Here is a 22,515-nt window from a genome sequence, read left to right as displayed (position 1 = left end):
TTCTAGTTTTCTGATTTTTTGAATACCAGAATCTTATAATACCACAATTATATGGGAGAAATAGAATAAGCTGAAATATCTTAAGACATTACAAAATCACTGTTTGAAAATGTATAGATTTTAAATCTGTCTTGTATGGAAGACATATGGAAGGATGACACAATTTTAGGCTACAAATTTTTATCTCTCTTGATTAATTATAAAATTCCAGTTACAAAATTAAGATTGAAATAGATTCAGTTACACTATATGTTATTACACTGTTGGTGAATCACAACATAACCTATTTTATTTAGTCACACATTGGATAGTGTCCATTTCAGTAATTACAGCTAGAACAGTGTTCCTGTGCTACTTATCAGTAAGCATTTCCTGAGAGTCTCTGTGTAAAAGTTTATTTGGAAATTTCTTGTTACCCATAACCACCCCAATAGTTAAAATTATTAAACTCCACTTGACATGGCATTTGACATAGGAAATAGGCTAACTGAAGAGGAAAATGTGGTTTTAATTTTTGTTGATTGAAATGTTATGTGTTTCATATATAATATTGTTCACTTGGAACTGAACAGATAAAGAAATCCAAGATTTATCTTATTTTAATATTGCACAATCATTTGGTATTTTTGAGAGAAAATGCCTTGAAGCGATTCAAATAATATAAAAACTAATTACTTACTACACATTTCTGATTCTAAAATGAGCCACAATATAAATAATTTTTCACAAACTATATGTATTTCCATCCTTTCAATGAATATATACACTTGGCGAGAGGCTGGAATCTTATTAGCTATATTTATTATCACTTTGGTGAGCACTCTGCTTCTAACTGCACACACACACACACATCTCTACACATTTCTCTCCATATTCCTTCTAGGTCAAGAGAACAGACTGACAATCATTGTCAAAATCTTCATTTGGCAGTGAATCCATGCCAGGATTCCAGTCCGTCTAGCATGTATTTGGTAACGATATGCTGGAATGTAACTAGGTCAGATGGTACTAATAAGGACAACTGTTGGCTAAACATTGAATTCTGAGTCTTTCTCCAACCGTGTATTTCTTCTATCTCCAATCCTCACTACTTTTCACTTTGTTCTTTGTTCATTTCACAGTAATTTTACTAAAATAAACTTTGACCGCATCTTTTGACTTGGGAGAAGTCATACTGATAGTGAAGGCAGGTGAGATGATCATGAGGGTGCCTTCCTTTGCCCCAGCTCTCCAACTAAGTTCTTGATCTTCTTGTGGGCTTGCATGGGAGACGTGGGGTTGGGAGAGGAGAGCAAGAGAAAAGGTAAAAGGGACTAGTAGACACTCTAAAAAAAAGATTTAGTATTTTTTATCCCTGTATAAGTGCATTTTAATGATTCCACAGAAAAGTAAACATTTTATTTTACACTAGTCATCGTCTTATATTTTCTTTCTGCTCACTTTCTCCTCTCCTGTCTTTTTGTTTTTTGCATCTTAATGCCTCTCCTTTCCCGTATTCTTTCACACCTGTCTCCATTCTTCCAGTGATGTTGGAAAACTTCTTGTGATGTTTTGCCTACCCTCCTAAGTTTACTGCCACGCAGGTGAATGGGTGTGCCTCGCCATCCACATGCTGTTTCAGGCATAGTGGGTGAATAACCACTCCCACTGCCTAATCTTTCTTTTTTCAGAGCAGTCATATTCACCTACTTAAGTTACGAAACAAATCCTATACCTCCCCTGACTAAATGTTCCGTGGTTGTTGCACTATTCTCAAAATGAAATCCAAACTCTTGAACCTCTGAAACCTGGTGTGTCCCTAAGCCTCTGCTTTGGTCTCCCTTTACTCTCTCCCACCTGTACTGTGCTTCATCTGTGTTCACCTTTTGGTTCCTCAAATAAACCAAACTCGTTCTCACTCTGGGGTAGGTTAGGGGAGAGACTGAAAAGAAGCTTTGCACATGCTCTTGCCACTGCCTAGAATCTTCCCCATCTTTGCCTAGCTTTCTCATTTCACTTTCCAGATCTCTGTTAAAATATCATTGACTCAAACAGACAGACCCTTCCTGACTACTCTTTCTCAAGTAATTTCTTTGTTTCTTCCTAAAACACACACACAGAAACACACACACACGTAGACACACATGCAACATACAGAAACACGTGTGCACACATGCACACACATGAACATACACATGCACACATGTACCACTGCCGCCACCACCACTATCACAGTTATGCGCACAGTTATGACAAGGCTGTTTATTTTCTTCACAGCTCTTACAGAATGTTTTTACATTGTTTGTTTGTTTACTTGTGTAGTATTCGTTTCCTTCACTTGGATGTAACCTCCATGAACATTAGGGGCTCATTTGCTCTCTACATAGTTAGATGCCCAGCACCTAGTCCAGTGCCAGGCACGTTGTAGGCACTGACAAAATATGTTGAATGTTGAATGAGCTGAGTAAGATTAGCTTAATTTTAAACTAAATTTTTAAACAAGAATCAAGCTCATTAATTAAATAGATGAATAAAAACAGAAAAGGACTTTTGGAAAGAAAGGATTAAAAGCTAGTTTTGTGGTATTTTCTCAAGTCTTAGGAATATCTGACCATCTAACCCTTGTTTAATATTCCTAACAATACTAACTCAACGGATTAGTAATCTGCAGCAATATCTTTTTGGATCCTCCTTCTAGAGTAATGAAAATAAAAACAAAAATAAACAAATGGGACCTAATGAAATTAAAAGCTTTTGCACAGCAAAGGAAATAATAAACAAAATGAAAAGACAACCAACAGAATGAGAGAAAATATTTGCAAACAAAGTGACTGAAAGGGTTTAATCTCCAAAATATACAAACAGTTCATGCAGCTCAATATCAAAAAAACAAACAACCTAATCAAAAAATGGGCAGAAGATCTAAATAGACATATCTCCAAAGAAGACATATGATGGCCAAAAAACACATGAAAAGATGCTCAACATCACTAATTATCAGAGAAATGCAAATCAAAACTACAATGAGGTACCACCTCACCCTGGTCAGAATGGCCATCATCAAAAATCTACAAACAATAAATGCTGGAGGGGGTGGAGAAAAGGGACCCCACCTACACCATTGGTGGGAATGTAAACTGGTACAACCACTATAGAGAACAGTATGCAGGTTCCTTAAAAAACTAAAAATAGAGTTACCATATGATACAGCAATCCCAACCCTGGGCACACATCTGGAGAAAACCATGCTTTGAAAAGATACGTGCATGCCAGTGTTCATAGCAGCATTATTTACAATAGTCAAGACATGCAAGCAACCTAAATGACTATTGAGAGATGAATGGATAAAGCGAATGTGGTACATATATACAATGGAATATTACTCAGACATAAAAAAGAATGAAACAATGCCATTTGCAGCAACATGGATGGACCTAGAGATTATCATACTAAGTGAAGTATGTCAGACAGAGAAAGACATATATATCACTCATATGTGGAATCTAATTTTAAAAAATTATACAAATGCACGTATTTATAAAACAGAAACAGATTAAGAGATTTCAAAAACAAACTCATGGTTACCAAAGGGGAAACGCTGGGGTGGGGTGAGGAATAAACTAGGAGCTTGGGATTAACATATACACCTACTATATATAAAATAGATAACCAACAAGGACCTACTGTATAGCACAGGGAACTCTACTCAATATTCTGTAATAACCCATATGGGTAAAGAAGCTGAAAAAGAATGAATATATGTATATGAATAACTGAATCACTTTGCTGTACACTTGAAACTAACACAACATTGTAAATAAACTATATTCCAATAATTTTTAAAAAAGGGATTATCATTCTAGATTTAGAAGCATAACTATAATCAGTCACTCATATCTGCAGGGTTTGCATCTGCAGAATCAACCAACATCAGATTGAAAATATTTTTTAAACGTCCAGAAAGTTAAAAAAAAAAAAAAAAAAACTTGAATTTGCCATACACTGGGAACTATTTACATATTATTTACATTGTATTTACAACTATTTACATAGAATTTACTTTGTATTAGGTATTATAAGTAATCTAGAGAGGATTTAAAAGTATACTGGAGGATGTGCATAGGTCATATGCAAATATTACACCATTTTGTATATGGGACTTTAGCATCCATGAATTTTGGTTCCCACCGGAGGTCCTGGATCCAAACACCCAAGGATACTGAAGGAAGACTGTCTGTATACCAAATCTAAGAGAAATGAGAACCCAGTTATTGGCTTGGACCAAGCCCTGTACCTGATGGTAAAGACTGCTTATCAAGTAACTTCTCCTTGGAAGTCATATTTCTTCTGAAGAGAGCCCCCCAATGTACCAGGCACTCCGAGGAAGAACAGTTTCGAGGTCACAGTTCTTTAAATGTCAATGTATAATTTTGGAAGATATTTTATCAGAATTTCTTGAAGATTAGAACAAGTGTCGACAAACTAGGGCTCACGGGTCAAACCTGGCCAGCCATCCAACTCTTTTTGCAAATCAGGTTTTACTGGAACAGAGCCATGCTTATTCATTTATGTATTTGTCTTGACTGTTTTTGCCTACGAGGGCTAAATTATTTACTATGTGGTCATTTATAGGAAAAGTTTCCTAACCCCTGAATTAGAGCATACAAATGAGACTCCATTTTATTTTAACAGTGAAACATCCAATTATTAATCAATGTGAATCTACAAAATAGCACACAGCGCAACCAGAATCCTACTAAATTTTGTTTGCAGAGAACTCCATTAGCCTCCTCGTAGAGGCTTCTCTGAAATAAATGTTTGGTTGCACTGCACTGTGAAAATTCTATTTGCAGTTTGTCATCACTTTTGAACTGTTAACAACTTGCCTCTTTTACATTTTCCTTTCCTGTTGCCCCCAACACTGTGTGTGCCTCCTGCTGTATTTGTATACTGTAATATTTAGAAAAGCTTTCTCTATGTTTTTAAGACTCCATGGGAATCTCCACTGCTGCCTCAGGAAGGATGCTCTGGAATCATTTACATTCTTCACCACTCACAACTTATTTCTTGAATTGCATGTACTCCTGAAAATGTTTCATTCACCAGAGAGTTTGGGGAAATTACTTAAAATAATAATATTGATCAGGAAACCAACACAAGCCTCTTAGATAGCCTCATCCACCAGAGGGCAGACAGCAGAAGCAAGAAGAACAACAGTCCTGCAGCCTGTGGATGAAAAACCACATTCACAGAAAAATAGACAAGATGAAAAGGCAGAGAGCTATGTACCAGATGAAGGAACAAGATAAAATGCCAGAAAAACAACTAATGAATTGGAGACAGGCAACCTCTAGAAAAAGACTTCAGAATAATGATAGTGAAGATGATCCAGGACCTCGGAAAAAGAATGGAGGCAAAGATCGACAAGATGCAAGAAATGTTTAACAAAGACCTAGAATAATTAAAGAACAAACAAACAGAGATGAACAATACAATAACTGAAATGAAAACTACACTAGAAGGAATCAATAGCAGAATAACTGAGGCAGAAGAACGGATAAGTGACCTGGAAGACAGAATGGTAGAATTCACTGCTGCAGAACAGAATAAAGAAAAAAGAATGAAAAGAAATGAAGACAGCCTAAGAGACCTCTGGGACAACATTAAACGCAGCAACATTCGCCATTATAGGGGTCCTAGTAGGAGAAGAGAGAGAGAAAGGACCTGAGAAAATATTTGGAGAGATAATAGTTGAAAACTTCCCTAACATGCGAAAGGAAATAGCCACCCAAGTCCAGGAAGCACAGAGAGTCCCATACAGGATAAACCCAAGGAGAAACACGTCAAGACACATAGTAATCAAATTGGCAAAAATTAAAGACAAAGAAAAATTATTGAAAGCAGCAAGGGAAAAAAGACAAATAACATACAAGGGAACTCCCATAAGGTTAACAGCTGATTTCTCAGCAGAAACTCTACAACCCAGAAGGGAGCGGCATGATATATTTAAAGTGATGAAAGGGAAGAACCTACAACCAAGATTACTCTACCCGGCAAGGATCTCATTCAGATTTGATGGAGAAATCAAAAGCTTTACAGACAAGCAAAAGCTAAGAGAATTCAGCACCACCAAACCAGCTCTACAACAAATACTAAAGGAACTTCCCTAACTGGGAAACACAAGAGAAGAAAAGGACCTACAAAAACAAAAACAAAACAATTAAGAAAATGGTCATAGGAACATACCTTAAACATGAATGGATTAAATGTTCCAACCAAAAGACACAGGCTTGCTGAATGGATACAAAAACAAGACCCATTTATATGCTGTGTACAAGAGACCCACTTCAGACCTAGGGACACATACAGACTGAAAGTGAGGGGATGGAAAAAGATATTCCATGCAAATGGAAATCAAAAGAAAGCTGGAGTAGCAATACTCATATCAGATAAAATAGACTTTAAAATAAAAAATGTTACAAGAGACAAGGAAGGACACTACATAATGATCAAGGGATCAATCCAAGAAAAGATATAACAATTATAAATATATATGCACCCAACATAGCAGCACCTCGATACATAAGGCAACTACTAACAGCCATAAAAGAGCAAATCGACAGTAACACAATAATAGTGGGGGCCTTTAACACCTCACTTACACCAATGGACAGATCATCCAAAATGAAAATAAATAAGGAAACAGAAACTTTCAATGACACAATAGACCAGATAGATTTAATTGATATTTATAGGACATTCCATCCAAAAACAGATTACATTTTCTTCTCAAGTGTGCATGGAAGATTCTCCAGGATAGATCACATCTTGGGTCACAAATCAAGCCACAGTAAATTTAAGAAAATTGAAATCATATCAAACATTTTTTCTGACCACAACGCTATGAGATTAGAAATCAATTACAGGGAAAAAAACGTAAAAAACACAAACACATGGAGGCTAAACAATACGTTACTTAATAACCAAGAGATCACTGAAGAAATCAAAGAGGAATTCAAAAAATACCTAGAGACAGATGACAATGAAAACACGATGATCCAAAATCTATGGGATGCAGCAAAAGCAGTTCTAAGAAGGAAGTTTATAGCTATACAAGCCTACCTCAAGAAACAAGAAAGATCTCAAATAAACAGCCTAACCTTACACCTAAAGGAACTAGAGAAAGAAGAACAAACAAAACCCAAAGTTAGCAGAAGGAAAGAAATCATAAAGATCAGAGCAGAAATAAATGAAATAGAAACAAAGAAAACAATAGCAAAGAACAATAAAATTAAAAGCTGGTTCTTTGAAAATATAAACAAAATTGATAAACCATTAGCCAGACTCATCAGGAAAAAAAAGGGAGGGGACTCAAGTCAATAAAATTAGAAATGAAAAAGGACAGGTTACAACAGACACTGCAGAAATACAAAGCATCTTAAGAGACTACTACAAGCAACTCTATGCCAATAAAATGGATAACCCAGAAGAAATGGACAAATTTTTAGAAAGGTATAACCTTCCAAGACTGAACCAGGAAGAAATAGAAAATATGAACAGACCAATCACAAGCAATGAAATTGAAACTGTGATTAAAAAATCTTCCAACAAATAAAAGCCCAGGACCAGATGGCTTCACAGGTGAATTCTATCAAACATTTAGAGAAGAGCTAACACCCATTCTTCTCAAACTCTTCCAAAACATTGCAGAGGAAGGAACATTCCCAAACTCATTCTATGAGGCCACCATCACCCTGATACCAAAACGAGACAAAGATACTACAAAAAAAGAAAATTACAGACCAATATCACTGATGAATATAAATGCAAAAATCCTCAACAAAATACTAGCAAACAGAATCCAAAAGCACATTAAAAGGATCATACAGCATGATCAAGTGGGATTTATCCCAGGGATGTAAGGATTCTTCAATATACGCAAATCAAACAAAGTGATACACCATATTAACAAATTGAAGAATAAAAACTATATGATCATCTCAATAGATGCAGAAAAAGCTTTCAACAAAATTTAACACCGATTTATGATAAAAACTCTCCGGAAAGTGGGCATAGAGGGAACCAACCTCAACATAATAAAGGTCATATATGACAAACCCACAGCAAACATAATTCTCAATGGTGAAAAACTGAAAGCATTTCCTCTAAGATCAGGAACAAGACAAGAATGTCCAATCTTGCCACTGTTATTCAACATAATTTTGGAAGCCCTAGCCATGACAATCAGAGAAGAAAAAGAAATAAAAGGAATTTAAATCAGAAAAGAAGAAGTAAAACTGTCACTGTTTGCAGATGACATGATACTATACATAGATAATCCTAAAAATGCCACCAGAAAACTACTAGAGCTAATCAATGAATTTGGTAAAGTTGCAGGATACAAAATTAATGCACAGAAATCTCTTGTATTCCTATACACTAATGATGAAAAATCTGAAAGAGAAATTAAGGAAACACTTCCATTTACCATGCCAACAAAAAGCATAAAATACCTAGGAATAAACCTACCTAGGGAGACAAAAGACCTGTATGCAGAAAACTATAAGACACTGATGAAAGATATTAAAGATGATAAAAACAGATGGAGAGACATACCATGTTCTTGGATTGGAAGAATCAATATTGTGAAAATGACTATACTACCCAAAGCAATCTACAGATTCAATGCAATCCCTATCAAATTATAAATGGCATTTTTTACAGATCTAGAACAAAAAATCTTAAAATTTGTATGGAGACACAAAAGACCCCGAATAGCCAAAGCAGTCTTGAGGGAAAAATACGGAGCGGGAGGAATCAGACTCCCTGACTTCAGACTATACAACAAGGCCACAGTAATCAAGACAATATGGTACTGGCACAAAAACAGAAACATAGATCAATGGAACAAGATAGAAAGCCCAGAGATAAACCCACGCACCTATGGTCAACTAATCTATGACAAAGGAGGCAAGAGTATACAATGGAGAAAAGACAGCCTCTTCAATAAGTGGTGCTGGGAAAACTGGACAGCTACATGTAAAAGAATGAAATTAGAACACTCCCTAATACCATACACAACAATAAACTCAAAATGGATTAAAGACCTAAATGTAAAACCGGACACTATAAAACTCTTAGAGGAAAACATAGGAAGAACACTCTATGACGTAAATCACAGCAAGATCCTTTTTGACCCAGCTCCTAGAGTAATGGAAATAAAATCAAAAATAAACAAATGGAACCTGATGAAACTTAAAAGCTTTGCCACAGCAAAGGAAACCATAAACAAGATGAAAAGACAACCCTCAGAATGGGAGAAAATATTTGCAAATGAAGCAACTGACAAAGGATTAATCTCCAAAATTTACAAGCAGCTCATGCAGCTCAATATCAAAAAACAAGCAACCCAATCCACAAATGGGCAGAAGACCTAAATAGACATTTCTCCAAAGAAGACCTACAGATGGCCAAGAAGAACATGAAAGAAAAGCTGCTCAACATCACTAATTATTAGAGAAATGCAAATGAAAACTACAATGAGGTATCACCTCACACCAGTTAGAATGGGCATCATCAGAAAATCTACAAACAACAAATGCTGGAGAGGGTGTGGAGAAAAGGGAACCCTCTTGCACTGTTGGTGGGAATGTAAATTGATACAGCCACTATGGAGAACAATATGTAGGTTCCTTAAAAAACTAAAAATAGAATTACCATATGATTCAGCAATCCCACTACTGGGCAAATACCCAGAGAAAACCATAATTCAAAAAGACACATGCACCCCAATGTTCATTGCAGCACTATTTACAATAGCCAGGTCATGGAAGCAACCAAAATGCCCATCTACAGACTAATGGATAAAGAAGAAGTGATACATATATACAATGGAATATTACTCAGCCATAAAAAGGAACAAAATTGGGTCATTTGTTGAGACGTGGATGTATCTAGAGACTGTCATACAGAGTGAAGTAGGTCAGAAAGAGAAAAACAAATATCGTATATTAACGCATGTGTGTGGAACCTAGAAAAAAGGTACAGATGAACCGGTTTGCAGGGCAGAAGTTGAGATACAGATGTAGAGAACAAACGTATGGACACCAAGGGGGGAAAGCCATGGGGTGTGGGGATGGTGGTGTGATGAATTGGGTGATTGGAATTGACATGTATACACTGATGTGTATAAAATTGATGACTAATAAGAACCTGATGTATAAAAAAATAAATAAAGTAAAATTCAAAAATTAAAAAAAAATATTAGAAGAAAATAATATTCATTTAAATTATATAGATCCAGAGAAGAAACAGCCATATTAAGGTCCAGTTTGTGAACAAAGTTCTCTTAGAAATAATATATAAGATTCAATTTCTAAAACAAGTTGGAAAATGCAACTGACAGAAATGATAACTTACATTCTCAGGCACGAAAGAAATGGATATTTATGACAGTGATAGCAAACCTGGAAAGACTGAGGAAATGTTTTTCCTTATTAAGCATTTGAGTGCTGATAATTTTCTGTCAATTCATAGGAATGCATAAAAACTTTTAATCTGATGCTTATTTTATCAGGCATAGGGGTGTTTTTCTCTGTAATTGTGAGACATACACTGTTAAACAGGCAATAGAGTAGAGATCATAAATATTGTTTCCTTACAGAAATTATGAACAAAGAAATATTTTCCTCCCACTTTCCTTGTCTAGAACAGTGTTTGGAATACAGTAGACACTCAATAAATTATTGAACGAATGAAAATTAAGTTCAAGCTACATTCTGTATAAATGGGCTTGAAAAATGCATCCCTTTTACTGGTATTATCATTCTTGATTAAATTTATAACTGTATATTTTTGGCTTTTGCTTATTATAGAATCGCTTAAAATCAGATTACTGCCTAGGTAAAGATTTGGACAACATACAAGACAGAATGCCCAACCTGATTCAAACACTTGCGCACGGCTCCATTGGCAAGCAGTCATGGAAGGACTCAGCTTGTGTATCTGTTTTGAATATTTGTTTCATTACATACAAGCCAAGATGAGCTGGCTTATTAAAAATTAATGATGCCAATAAAGACAAATAAATAGATTAATGTAGCGGAATAGAGTCCAGAAATATGGCTGATTCACATATGTGATCAATTCTTTTTTGACAAAGATGCCAAGACACTTCAATAGAGTGAGGAAAATCTTTTAAACAAATGATGGTGGAACCACTGGATTCATGTAGCGGAAAAATGAATATCAACCATCTACTGTCACCAAACACAAAAATTAACTCGAGGTGGACCATAGAACTACATATAATAATTAAAACTATAAAGCTTCTAGAAGAAAGTATAGGAAAATACTTTATGACCTCAATATTTTCAAAGATTTCTTAGACAAAACACAAAAAGCACTAAACATAAAAGAAAAAGAATTTAAAATTTTACTTCATATAAATTAGAAACTTCTACTCTTTAAAAAATACCATTAAGAAAATTAAAAGATAAGCCACAGATTGGGAAGAAATGTTTTCAATACATATATATGACACATATATGGCAAACAACCCAATATGGGTTGTCTAATTCGGGCAAAAGCTTTGAATAGATTATTCACAACAGAAAATGTATAAAATATAAATAAGCTCATGAAACAATAGTAAATATCATTAGTTGTTCGTCAGGAAAATGCAAATTAAAACCACAGAGATACCACTGTACACACACTAGGATGGATAAATTTTTTAAAATTGCCAGTACCAAGTGTTAGGATGTGAAAAGACCAAAACTCCCATATATGCCTGGTGGGCATGTGAAACATTACAACCACTCTGGAGAACCATTTGGCAATTTCTCATAAAGTTAAATATATACCTACCTAATGACATGGACATTCTGTCTCTAAATAATTATCCTAGATAAATGAAAATATATGTCCACAAATGGAATATAAAACAAATGTTCATAACAGCTCTTAACAGTGAAAAACTGGAAACAACATAAATACACATTAACAGGTAAATGGATAAACCAATTATGGCACATTCATACAACAGAATATTACTCCACAATAAAAATGAACAAATTACACACAATGACATAGATCTCTTTCAAAAATATTATACTGAATAAAAGAAATAATATGCAAAAGAGAATATACTGAATTATTTCATTTATATGAAATTCTAAACAGGCAAAGCTAATCTGTGACAGAAAGTAGATCAGTGATTACTTGGTGGGTAGGTGGGTGGAGAATGAAATACAAAATTAATAGACATGTTCTTATATTTTACCATTGGTGGTAAAATGGATGTAATCACTTGTCAAAACTCATCAGACTGTGTACTTAAAATGGGTGCATTTTATTGTATGTGAATTATGTATCAATAAAGATGATATAAAAAGAAAAACACATTTAAAACGGGCAAGAAATATGAATAGGTACTTAACAAAAAAGAAATGCAAATCTCCAACAAGCTCGTGTAAAAATGCTTAACTTCATTAGTCATGAAGGAAATGCAAATTATAACAACAGTGACATATCATTTCATGCTCCTTATAAAGTTAAACATATGTCTACCCTATCATCCAACAGTTTTAGTCCTAGGTCTGAACCCAAGATAAATGAAAACATATGTCCACCAAAAGACTTGTGCAAGAATGTTTAGATCAGCTTTAGTTATAGGAGACCCAAACTGGAAACAAACCAAATATCAATCAATAGGAAAATAGATAAACAGATGTGGAATAATTCTATACTGCATTAATACTCACCTATAAAAGGAATTGAACTACTTATATACACAGCAACAGGAACAATCTCAAAAACATTCTGCTGAGCCAATGAAGTCAGATACAAGAATACATACTGTATGATTCTACTCATATAGAATTCATGAACAGCCAAATTATTCTCTAGTAATAGAAATCACAACAGTGGTTGCCTATGGAGGAGAGACTGACTGGAAGGGATGTGAGGAAACTTTCTGAGTGATAGAAATGTCCTATGTCTTGATTAAGGTGATGGTTTACATGGTTGTATATATATGTATCAAATTCATTGTTTTTTAGGAACTTGAATTTAAACTTAAGATCAGTTACATTTCACTGCATGTGAATTTTATCCCAGTTGAAAAAAAACTACCAAGTCAACTGAGTAACTATAGCCTTTATCACCCCTTTTCTTTCATGGGTAATCTGGCTTATAAACATATAATTCTGAATTTATGTTAAAAATATATTTTATCAACTTTTCTTAAGAAAATTTTAAAAATCATCCCTTTAAATGGAATTTGATTCTTTCAGCCATTAAAACATTTAATCCATAGTTCAATTATTGTCAGAATCATCCAATGAAGTAAAACGATATTTGTTCATTTGTTTAGTAGTATTTGAGGTTTTTTTTTAACTTAAGAACTGGTTACTTTTCTTTGGATTCCTTTTCTATAGCAAGGAAATATTACTACATAGTGGTAAGAAGGAAGTGGAAGAGATCAAGATTATTATTGCTAGTTGCAAGGTAAGATTTGAGACAGACAACCAAGAAAGAACACCTTCTGGGAGACTCACCTTGTAATATTTGTTCTTTATCTTTCTATTTTGGCTTTTGTCATGGCCTGCTGAAACCCTCAGTGAGGGAGCTGGTGGAAACAGGAGCAGAATAGCTGGGAGCTCCACGATTCACATCCCCTCTTGCAAGAGTTCATGTAGTATGTGAGGCTGGCTGCCTGGAACAGGAACCCCAGCCTTTGTTGCCAGGATGTATCCTGGCAACCTGTCAACAAAAGGGACAGGACTGAGTTCTATAGTAACAGATTGGAAAACTCCAAAACAAGGGGTGAAGAAACTCAGAAACAGACAGCAAAATAGGTATGGATCTCAACTTTCTTTGAAGTTGACTCTGGGAGTTTTACCAGTGGACTAAACATCACAGAAAGGGAGGCAGATTAATTTAAGTCACAAGGCTCTTCTTGGCAATGGAATGGGGTGGAAACACTTTTTTTTTTTCCTAAGGAAGAAAAAAAATTACTGATTGTCCTATTGATTTTTTCTAGGGTCTTTAAAAAGTATCATCTATATAGGAGAGCTTGGCCTCTTCTAAAAGAGGGAGATGGATATTCTCCATGGTTCTCAAAGTGTGCGTTGGTCCAAAATATAATGAAATGCAAGATGCAGAAGATAATTAGTTTATTTTCTAATGTGTCTTAAAATATAGAAAACATTTTTAAAAACTAAGGTCAACATTTAAAACTGTATCTAAAATAAAGATTTTTTTAAAACCCTACATTTAAAAAGACTCTGAGATATTAAGCTAATCATAGTACAATCCTAAAAAAATTATTTTTTAAATTCTGTAAGTACTAAACCTGATGAGGTAAAAAAGTTTACTAACATAGGAAAAAGTCCATAATATATTTCTAAATGAAAAAGAGAAGCTACAAAGCAGAATAAATAATATGATCTCATTAAGATGTGCGTGTGTGTGTACATGCCCACATGCATGAGCTGAAAGAACATATACTAAAATGTTAACAGCAGTTAGCACTGGATGATGAAATTAAGAAACATTTTATTAAATGTTCTTTAGGTCTAGGAATTAAGGGAAACAACTCTAACTTTCAAGATTCCAAAATCCTGGACTTCCCTGGTGGCACAGTGGTTAAGAATTGGCCTGCCAGAATAAAGAAAAAATAATGAAAAGAATTGAGGACAGTCTCAGAGACCTCTGTGACAACATTAAATGCACCAACATTCGAATTATAGGGGTCCCAGAGGAAGAGAAAAAGAAAGGGTCTGAGAAAATATTTGGAGAGATTATAGTCAAAAACTTCCCTAAAGGAAATAGTCAATCAAGTCCAGGAAGGGCTGAGAGTACCATGCAGGATAAACCCAAAGAGAAACATGCTGAGACACATATTAATCAAACTATCAAAAATTAAATACAAGGAAAAATATTAAAAGCAGCAAGGGAAAAGCAACATACAAGGGAATCCCCATAAGGTTAACAGCTGATCTATCAGCAGAAGCTCTGTAAGCCAGAAGGGAGTGGCAGGACATATTTAAAGTGATGAGAGGGAAAAACCTACAACCAAGATTACTCTACCCAGCAAGGATCTCATTCAGATTTGATGGAGAAATTAAAACCTTTCCAGACAAGCAAAAGTTAAGAGAATTCAGCACCACCAAACCAGTTCTACAACAAATGCTAAAGGAACTTCACTAGGTGGGAAACACAAAAGAAGGAAAAGACCTACAAAAACAAACACAAAACAATTAAGAAAATGGTAATAAGAACATACATATCAATAATTACCTTAAATGCAAATGGATTAAATGCTCCAGCCAGAAGACATAGACTGGCTGAATGGTTAAAAAAACAAGACCTGTATATAGGCTGTCTCCAAGAGACCCACTTCAGACCTAGGGACACATACAGACTGAAAGTGAGGGGATGGAAAAAGATATTCCATGCAAATGGAAATCGAAAGAAAGCTGGAGTAGCAACTCTCATATCAGACAAAATAGACTTTAAAATAAAGACTACTACAAGAGACAAAGAAGGACACTACATAATGATCAAGGGATCAATCCAAGAAGAAGATGTAACAATTGTAAATATTTATGCACCCAACATCGGAGCACTTCAATACATAAGGCAGGTGTTAACAGCCATAAAAGAGGAAATCGACAATAACACAATCATAATAGGGGACTTTAACACCCCACTTTCACCAATGGACAGATCATCCAAAATGAAAATAAATAAGGAAACACAAGCTTTAAATGACACATTAAACAAGATGGACTTAATTGATATTTAAAGGACATTCTATCCAAAAACAACAGAATACACTTTCTTCTCAAGTGCTCATGGAATATTCTCCAGGATAGACCATATCTTGGGTCACAAAACAAACCTTGGTCAATTTAAGAAAATTGAAATCATATCAAATACCTTTTCTGACCACAACACTGTGAGATTAGAAATCAATTACAGGAAAAAAACTGTAAAAAATACAAACACATGGAGACTAAACAATACACTACTAAATAACCAAGAGATCACTGAAGAAATCAAAGAGGAAATCAAAAAATACCTAGAAACAAATGACAATAAAAACATGATGACCCAAAACCTATGGGATGCAGCAAAAGCTGTTCTAAGAGGGAAGTTTATAGCAATATGATCCTACCACAAGAAACAAGAAAAATCTCAAATAAACAACCTAACTTTACACCTAAAGCAATTAGAGAAAGAAGAAAAAAAGAAAACCTTAAAGTTAGCAGAAGGAAAGAAATAATAAAGATCAGATCACAAATAAATGAAGAAGAAATGAGGGAAACAATAGCAAAAATCCACAAAACTAAAAGCTGGTTCTTTGAGAAGATAAATAAAATTGATAAACCATTAGCCAGACTCATCAAGAAAAAAAAGGGGAAGACTCAATTCAACAGAATTAGAAATGAAAAAGGAAAAGTAACAACTGACACTGCAGAAATACAAAGGATCATGAGAGATTACTACAAGCAACTGTATGGCAATAAAATGGACAACCTGGAAGTAATGGACAAATTCTGAGAAAAGCACAACCTTCTGAGACTGAAAGCAGGAAGAAATAGAAAATATGAAGAGATCAATCAAAAGCACTGAAATTGAAACTGTGATTAAAAATCTTCCAACAACAAAAGCCCAGGACCAGACAGTTTCACAGGTGAATTCTAACAAACATTTAGAGAAGAGCTAACACCCATCCTTCTCAAACTCTTCCAAAAAAATTGAAGAAAAAGGAACACTACCAAACTCATTCTCTGAGGCCACCATCACCCTGATACCAAACCAGACAAAGATGTCACAAAAAAAGAAAACTATAGGCCAATATCTCTGATGAACATAGATGCAAAAATCCTCAAAAAATACTAGCAAACAGAATCCAACAGACATTAAAAGGATCATACACCATGATCAAGTGGGGTTTATCCCAGGAAGCAAGGATCCTTCAATATATGCAAATCAATCAGTGTGATTCACCATATTAGCAAACAGAAGAATAAAAACCATAAGATCATCTCAGTAGATGCAGAAAAAGCGTTCAACAAAATTCAACACCCATTTATGATAAAAACTCTCCAGAAAGTAGGCATAGAGGGAACCTAACTCAATATAATAAAGGCCATATATGACAAACCCACAGCCAACATCGTTCTCAATGGTGAAAAACTGAAACCATTTCCTCTAAGATCAGGAACAGGACAATGTTGCCCATTCTCACCACTATTATTCAACATAGTTTTGGAAGTTTTAGCCACAGCAATCAGAGAAGAAAAAGAAAAAAAGGAATCCAAATCAGAAAAGAAGAAGTAAAACTGTCACTATTTGCAGATGACATGATACTATACATAGAGAATCCTAAAGATGCTACCAGAAAACTACTAAAGCTAATCAATTTATTTGGTATACTAGCAGGATATAAATTAATGCACAGAAATCCCTTGCATGCCTATACAGTAACAATGAATAATCTGAAAGAGAAATTAAGGAAACACTCCAATTTACCATTGCAACAAAAAGAATAAAATACCTAGGAATAAGCCTACCTAAGGAGACAAAAAACCTGTATGCAGAAAACTATAAGACACTGATGAAAGAAATTAAAGATGATACAAACAGATGGAGAGATATATCATGTTCTTGGATTGGAAGAATCACATTGTGAAAATGACTATACTACCCAAAGCAATCTACAGATTCAGTGCAATCCCTATCAAACTACCAATGGCTTTTTCACAGAACTAGAACAAAAAATTGCACAATTTTTATGGAAACACAAAAGACCCTGAATAGCCAAAGCAATCTTGAGAAAGAAAAGCGGAGCTGGAGGAATCAGGCTCCCTGACTTGAGAATACGCTGCAAAGCTACAGTAATCAAGACAGCATGGTACTGGCACAAAAACAGAAATATAGATCAATGGAACAGGATAGAAAGCCCAGAGATAAACCCATGCACATATGGTCACCTTATCTTTGATAAAGGAGGCAAGAGTATACAATGGAGAAAAGACAGCCTCTTCAATAAGTGGTACTGGGAAAACTGGACAGCTACATGTAAAAGAATGAAATGATAAAACTTCCTAACACTGTACATGAAAATAAACTCAAAATGGATTAAAGACCTAAATGTAAGGCCAGACACTATAAAACTCTTAGACAAAAACATAGGCAGAACACCTATGACATAAATCACAGCAATATCCTTTTTGACCCAGCTCCTAGAGTAATGGAAATAAAAACAAAAATAAACAAATGGGACCTAATGAAACTTAAAAGCTTTTGCACAGCAAAGGAAACCATAAACAAGATGAAAAGACAACCCTCAGAATGGGAGAAAGTATTTGCAAACAAAGAAGGATTAATATGCAATATATACAAGCAGCTCATGCAGCTCAATATCAAAAAAACAAACAATGCAATCCACAAATGGGCAGAAGACCTAAATAGACATTTCTCCAAAGAAGATATACAGATTGCCAACAAACATATGAAAGGATGCTCAAAATCACTAATCATTAGAGAAATGCAAATCAAAACTACAATGAGGTATCACCTCACACCAGTCAGAATGGCCATCATCAAAAAATCTAGAAACAGTAAATGCTGGAGAGGGTGTGGAGAAAAGGGAACCCTCTTGCACTGGTGGTGGGACTGTAAACTGATATAGCCGCTATAGAGAACAGCATGGAGGTTCCTTAAAAAACTAAAAATAGCACTATCATATGACCCAGCAATCCCACTACTGGGCATATACCCTGGGAAAATCATAATTCAAAAAGAGACATGTACCGCAATGTTCTTTGCAGCTCTAGTTACAATAGCCAGGACATGGAAGCAACCTAAGTGTCCATTGACAGATGAATGGATAAAGAAGATGTGGCACATATATACAATGGAATATTACTCAGCCATAAAAAGAAACAAAATTGAATTATTTTTAGTGAAGTTGATCGACCTAGGGACTGTCACATAGAGTGAAGTAAGTCAGAAAGAGAAGAACAAATACCATATGCTAACACATATATATGAAATCTAAAAAAAAATAAATGGTTCTGATGAACCTAGGAGCAGGACAGGAATAAAGACACAGATGTAGAGAATGGACTTGAGGACACGGGGAGGGGGAAGTGTAAGCTGGGATGAAGTGAGAGAATAACACTGACATATATATACTACCAAATGTAAAATAGATAGCTTGGGGGAAGCAGCTGCACAGCACAGGGAGATCAGCTCGGTACTTTGCGACCACCTAGAGGGGTGGGATATGGAGGGTGGGCGGGGACACAGGATGGTGGGGATATGGGCATATATATATGCATATAACTGATTCACTTTGTTATACAGCAGACACTAACACAACATTGTAAAGCAATTATACTTCAATAAAGATGTTAAGGAAAAAAAAAAAGAATCCGCCTGCCAATGCAGGGGACATGGGTTCGATCCCTGTTCTGGGAAGATCCCAAATGTGGAGCAGAGCAACTAAAGCCATGCACCACAATTACTGAGCCTGCAGTCTAGAGCCCATGCGCCACAACTACTGAAGCCTGCATGCCACTACTACTGAAGCCCACGTGCCTAGAGCCAGTGCCACAAGAAAGAGAAACCTGTGCAACGCAACAAAGAGTAGCCCCTGCTTGCTGCAAGTAGAGAAAGCCCACATGCAGCAACAAAGACCCAACGCAGCCAATAAATAAATAAATAAAAATAAACTGTACATAAAAAAAAAAAATTCCAAAATCCTGCCCCTCACCCCCAGATAACTGAATTGGTATATATAAGTAATTCACAGGACTGTTAATTCTGTTGAAATGACTTCAGACCACACAATCTAAAAGACCTCACTGGATAATGAAGTTTCACATCGAACACTATATATTGTTCTAGAGATGAGCAGATAAGTCCTCTATAGAGATTTACAGTTATCTCAATTATACTATCACATTAAATAGTTCTAATTTGGGTGCTTTTCTCCTGAAAACTTTCATAAGATGCCATATATAGATGATAAAGCATGTCTAAAATGATTAAAGAGCTGCTATGAGAGTGACTAAATATTGAGATGGCAAAAGAAAACTTAGTTTTACATTTGGCTTCTTACAAACTTGTGGGTCCCTACTTCACATATTTCTTACTTTATACAAACTGCATGCTTCTTTGGCCCTATTGTGAGCTAAACAAGATATTTCTCTAAAGAAATTGTCCAATAAATAAACACCATCCCAAATGCACACACAGTATTCAGTCTAGTGGCCAGCTATTTGGGCCAGATGGCAGAAGAACAAATAGGAAATGCTGGCCTAGGACAGGACAACCCCAGGAAAACACCAGGAGAGCAGATATTTCCCTACTAAAATAGGGCAAGAAGTTCTTTATCTGGACTAGAGTGACTGCTCTCAGGAGGCCTGAGAATAACAGCTCTTCCAGCAGTGGGCACATGTGTTAGCTGGGTCACTAATGGTGCATTCACAGCCCTCTCTTCCTTTAGTGGGGTTGCTGAGTTGCCAGCTGCTTTTCTGCATTCATCCGAGATGCTTCGGAAAGTGACTGGAGAGCAACCTTTGTTTTCTTCCAAATTCTGGACCCATTTGAAATTCTTTGGTTTGTAGCTTCAGCTTAAATTGAACTTCCTGGTGTTCAAATTTATTTCATCTTGGCAAAACAGGCCTTCCTAGGTATCTTTCTCTTCTCTCTCTCTCACTCTCTCTCTCTCTAACTTTTAAAGGAACAAAAACTTTTAAGCAGCTTATTTTAAAAAAAAACACCAAGCTCAAAAAGCCATCTTGGACATCATATAGCTTTACAACACAGTCTTTTGATGAGTTAAGTGTAAATGAAGCAGAAACATATGGATTCCATTTCCTATAAATCACACATGATCCTCCAAAAGCAAGGGAGAATGTACTCAGCACAGTGTATTCTGTTTTGTTGAACTCAAAACATCTGAAGAATACTTGGAGGCTGATGGATCCAAAATATTTATGCATCTCTGTTTATAACCTTGGGGGAAAAAAAGCCTTTATTCATGGTGACAGTTAAACTGCTCACATGTGCTAAGTGGGCAACCAGCAACCAGGGCAAGCTTAAAGATAACGGTATTTCTCCTTCCGTTCCCACTCCAGACACTCAGCTCAACCTCAGATCAAAAACACTGAAGCCCTTACTTAAACAGAGCTAGTCAGGTTTGGTATTGCTTGAGCTATTCTCCCCTAAAACAATTGCAAGTTATTTCAAGCTATTTGACTTCCAATCATGTTTGTGTCACTGTAGGATATGCCAGCCTCCACCAATAATCCAGATCTGACCCCTTGTGGCAACAGCCCCACCACAAGGAATTCTGGCTTATTTTCCCCTCATAAAACCACAGCTGTTGTGCCTGCACAAGCCCCTTTTTTCATTAAAGGACTAAATCATGGTGATTTTATGGAGCAGGCGAAATGCTGCTCCTTGATGGTATCTCTGATTGTCCTGATGTCTCTTCATTGACGAAAAGCCCAAATCTTGCTCTGAAAGTTACTGATAGTCCTTTTGAATTTATTTAAACTGTGCAGGGGCTACATTCTGGGTGGAAGATTTTTTTTTTTTTTTTTTTTTTTAACAGCAGCAGCAGGAACTCAAATAGGATGTTTGTGGAATTTGGCAAAATAGGTCCACTGGGCATCTTGGCCTCTTCTACCCAGTTATTGGCCTCTTCTACCCCTTGCCTTACCACCTAACTCAGAAACAGCCAGCGCCAGCCACCTAACATCAGTTGTCTCAAATCCTTTAGAACCCTGCCACAGGAAGCATTAGCAGCCTTGTTTTACAAATGAGGAAACAGGGGCTCCGCGGCTTTACTCGGCTTGCCCCTAATTGTAAGGCTCATCCAAAACAAATCTGGGATTGAAACGTATGTCTTTCGCGTGCTCAACGACTCTCCTTCCACTGCGTCCTGCAAGACCTCTCTTCCAGACTGCCACACAGAACAGTCTGACCTCAAAAGAGACAGTCGTTTTTCAAGATATGCCTTTTGTCACAAGGAAAGTCTTTACATAAAGTAAATTTGAAAATGTCTAAATTTAAAACATTGCAAAATGTGTCCTGTAGTAGATTAGAAAGAAAGGGGGAAGATATACTTTAAATATAGGCTTCTAAAACTTAAAGAAAAAAAAAAACTGTTGTATTTGATGGGTTAAAGTCCTACCCAAAAGATCTTACACCCCTACCCTCCCTCAGGACTCTTTGCCCAGGGCAGTGTTTCTCCATTTATTTTATTATTGCTCCCCTTCCAAGTATTTTTACATTTTTTTTTCTAATTCTCCCCCACACCATCACCATGAAATTTAATTACCACAGATATACCTTATATCTGTTTATGTATCGTGGCCCTTTGGTGGCCTACAAACCAATGTATTATCTAAGATTACATCACCCCCCAAACCAATTTTTACTGCCCCCAGGGGGAATGCATGCCCAGCAGACATATATCCAAAGAGCTGACAATGTTGGCCTCAGATA

At 35.8% G+C, this 22,515-nt stretch overlaps 1 protein-coding gene across 1 annotated transcript in view; it reads right to left on the bottom strand.

Moving 5' to 3' along the window:
- The window catches only part of LOC103012830 (zinc finger protein 474-like), a 64,528-nt gene extending 50,905 nt beyond the window's left edge, over positions 1-13,623 (bottom strand). Inside the window, exon 1 of the mRNA XM_007188474.2 lies at positions 13,539-13,623. The gene's annotated coding sequence lies outside the window, so the exon portion shown is untranslated. The remainder of the gene's footprint in view (positions 1-13,538) is intronic.
- Positions 13,624-22,515: the final 8,892 nt, after the last annotated feature.

This window comes from Balaenoptera acutorostrata, chromosome 2, assembly GCF_949987535.1.
Source record: "Balaenoptera acutorostrata chromosome 2, mBalAcu1.1, whole genome shotgun sequence".
NCBI lineage: Eukaryota > Metazoa > Chordata > Mammalia > Artiodactyla > Balaenopteridae > Balaenoptera > Balaenoptera acutorostrata.
Note: the sequence above shows the minus strand (reverse complement) of the source record. Positions and strands in the feature narration are given on the sequence as shown.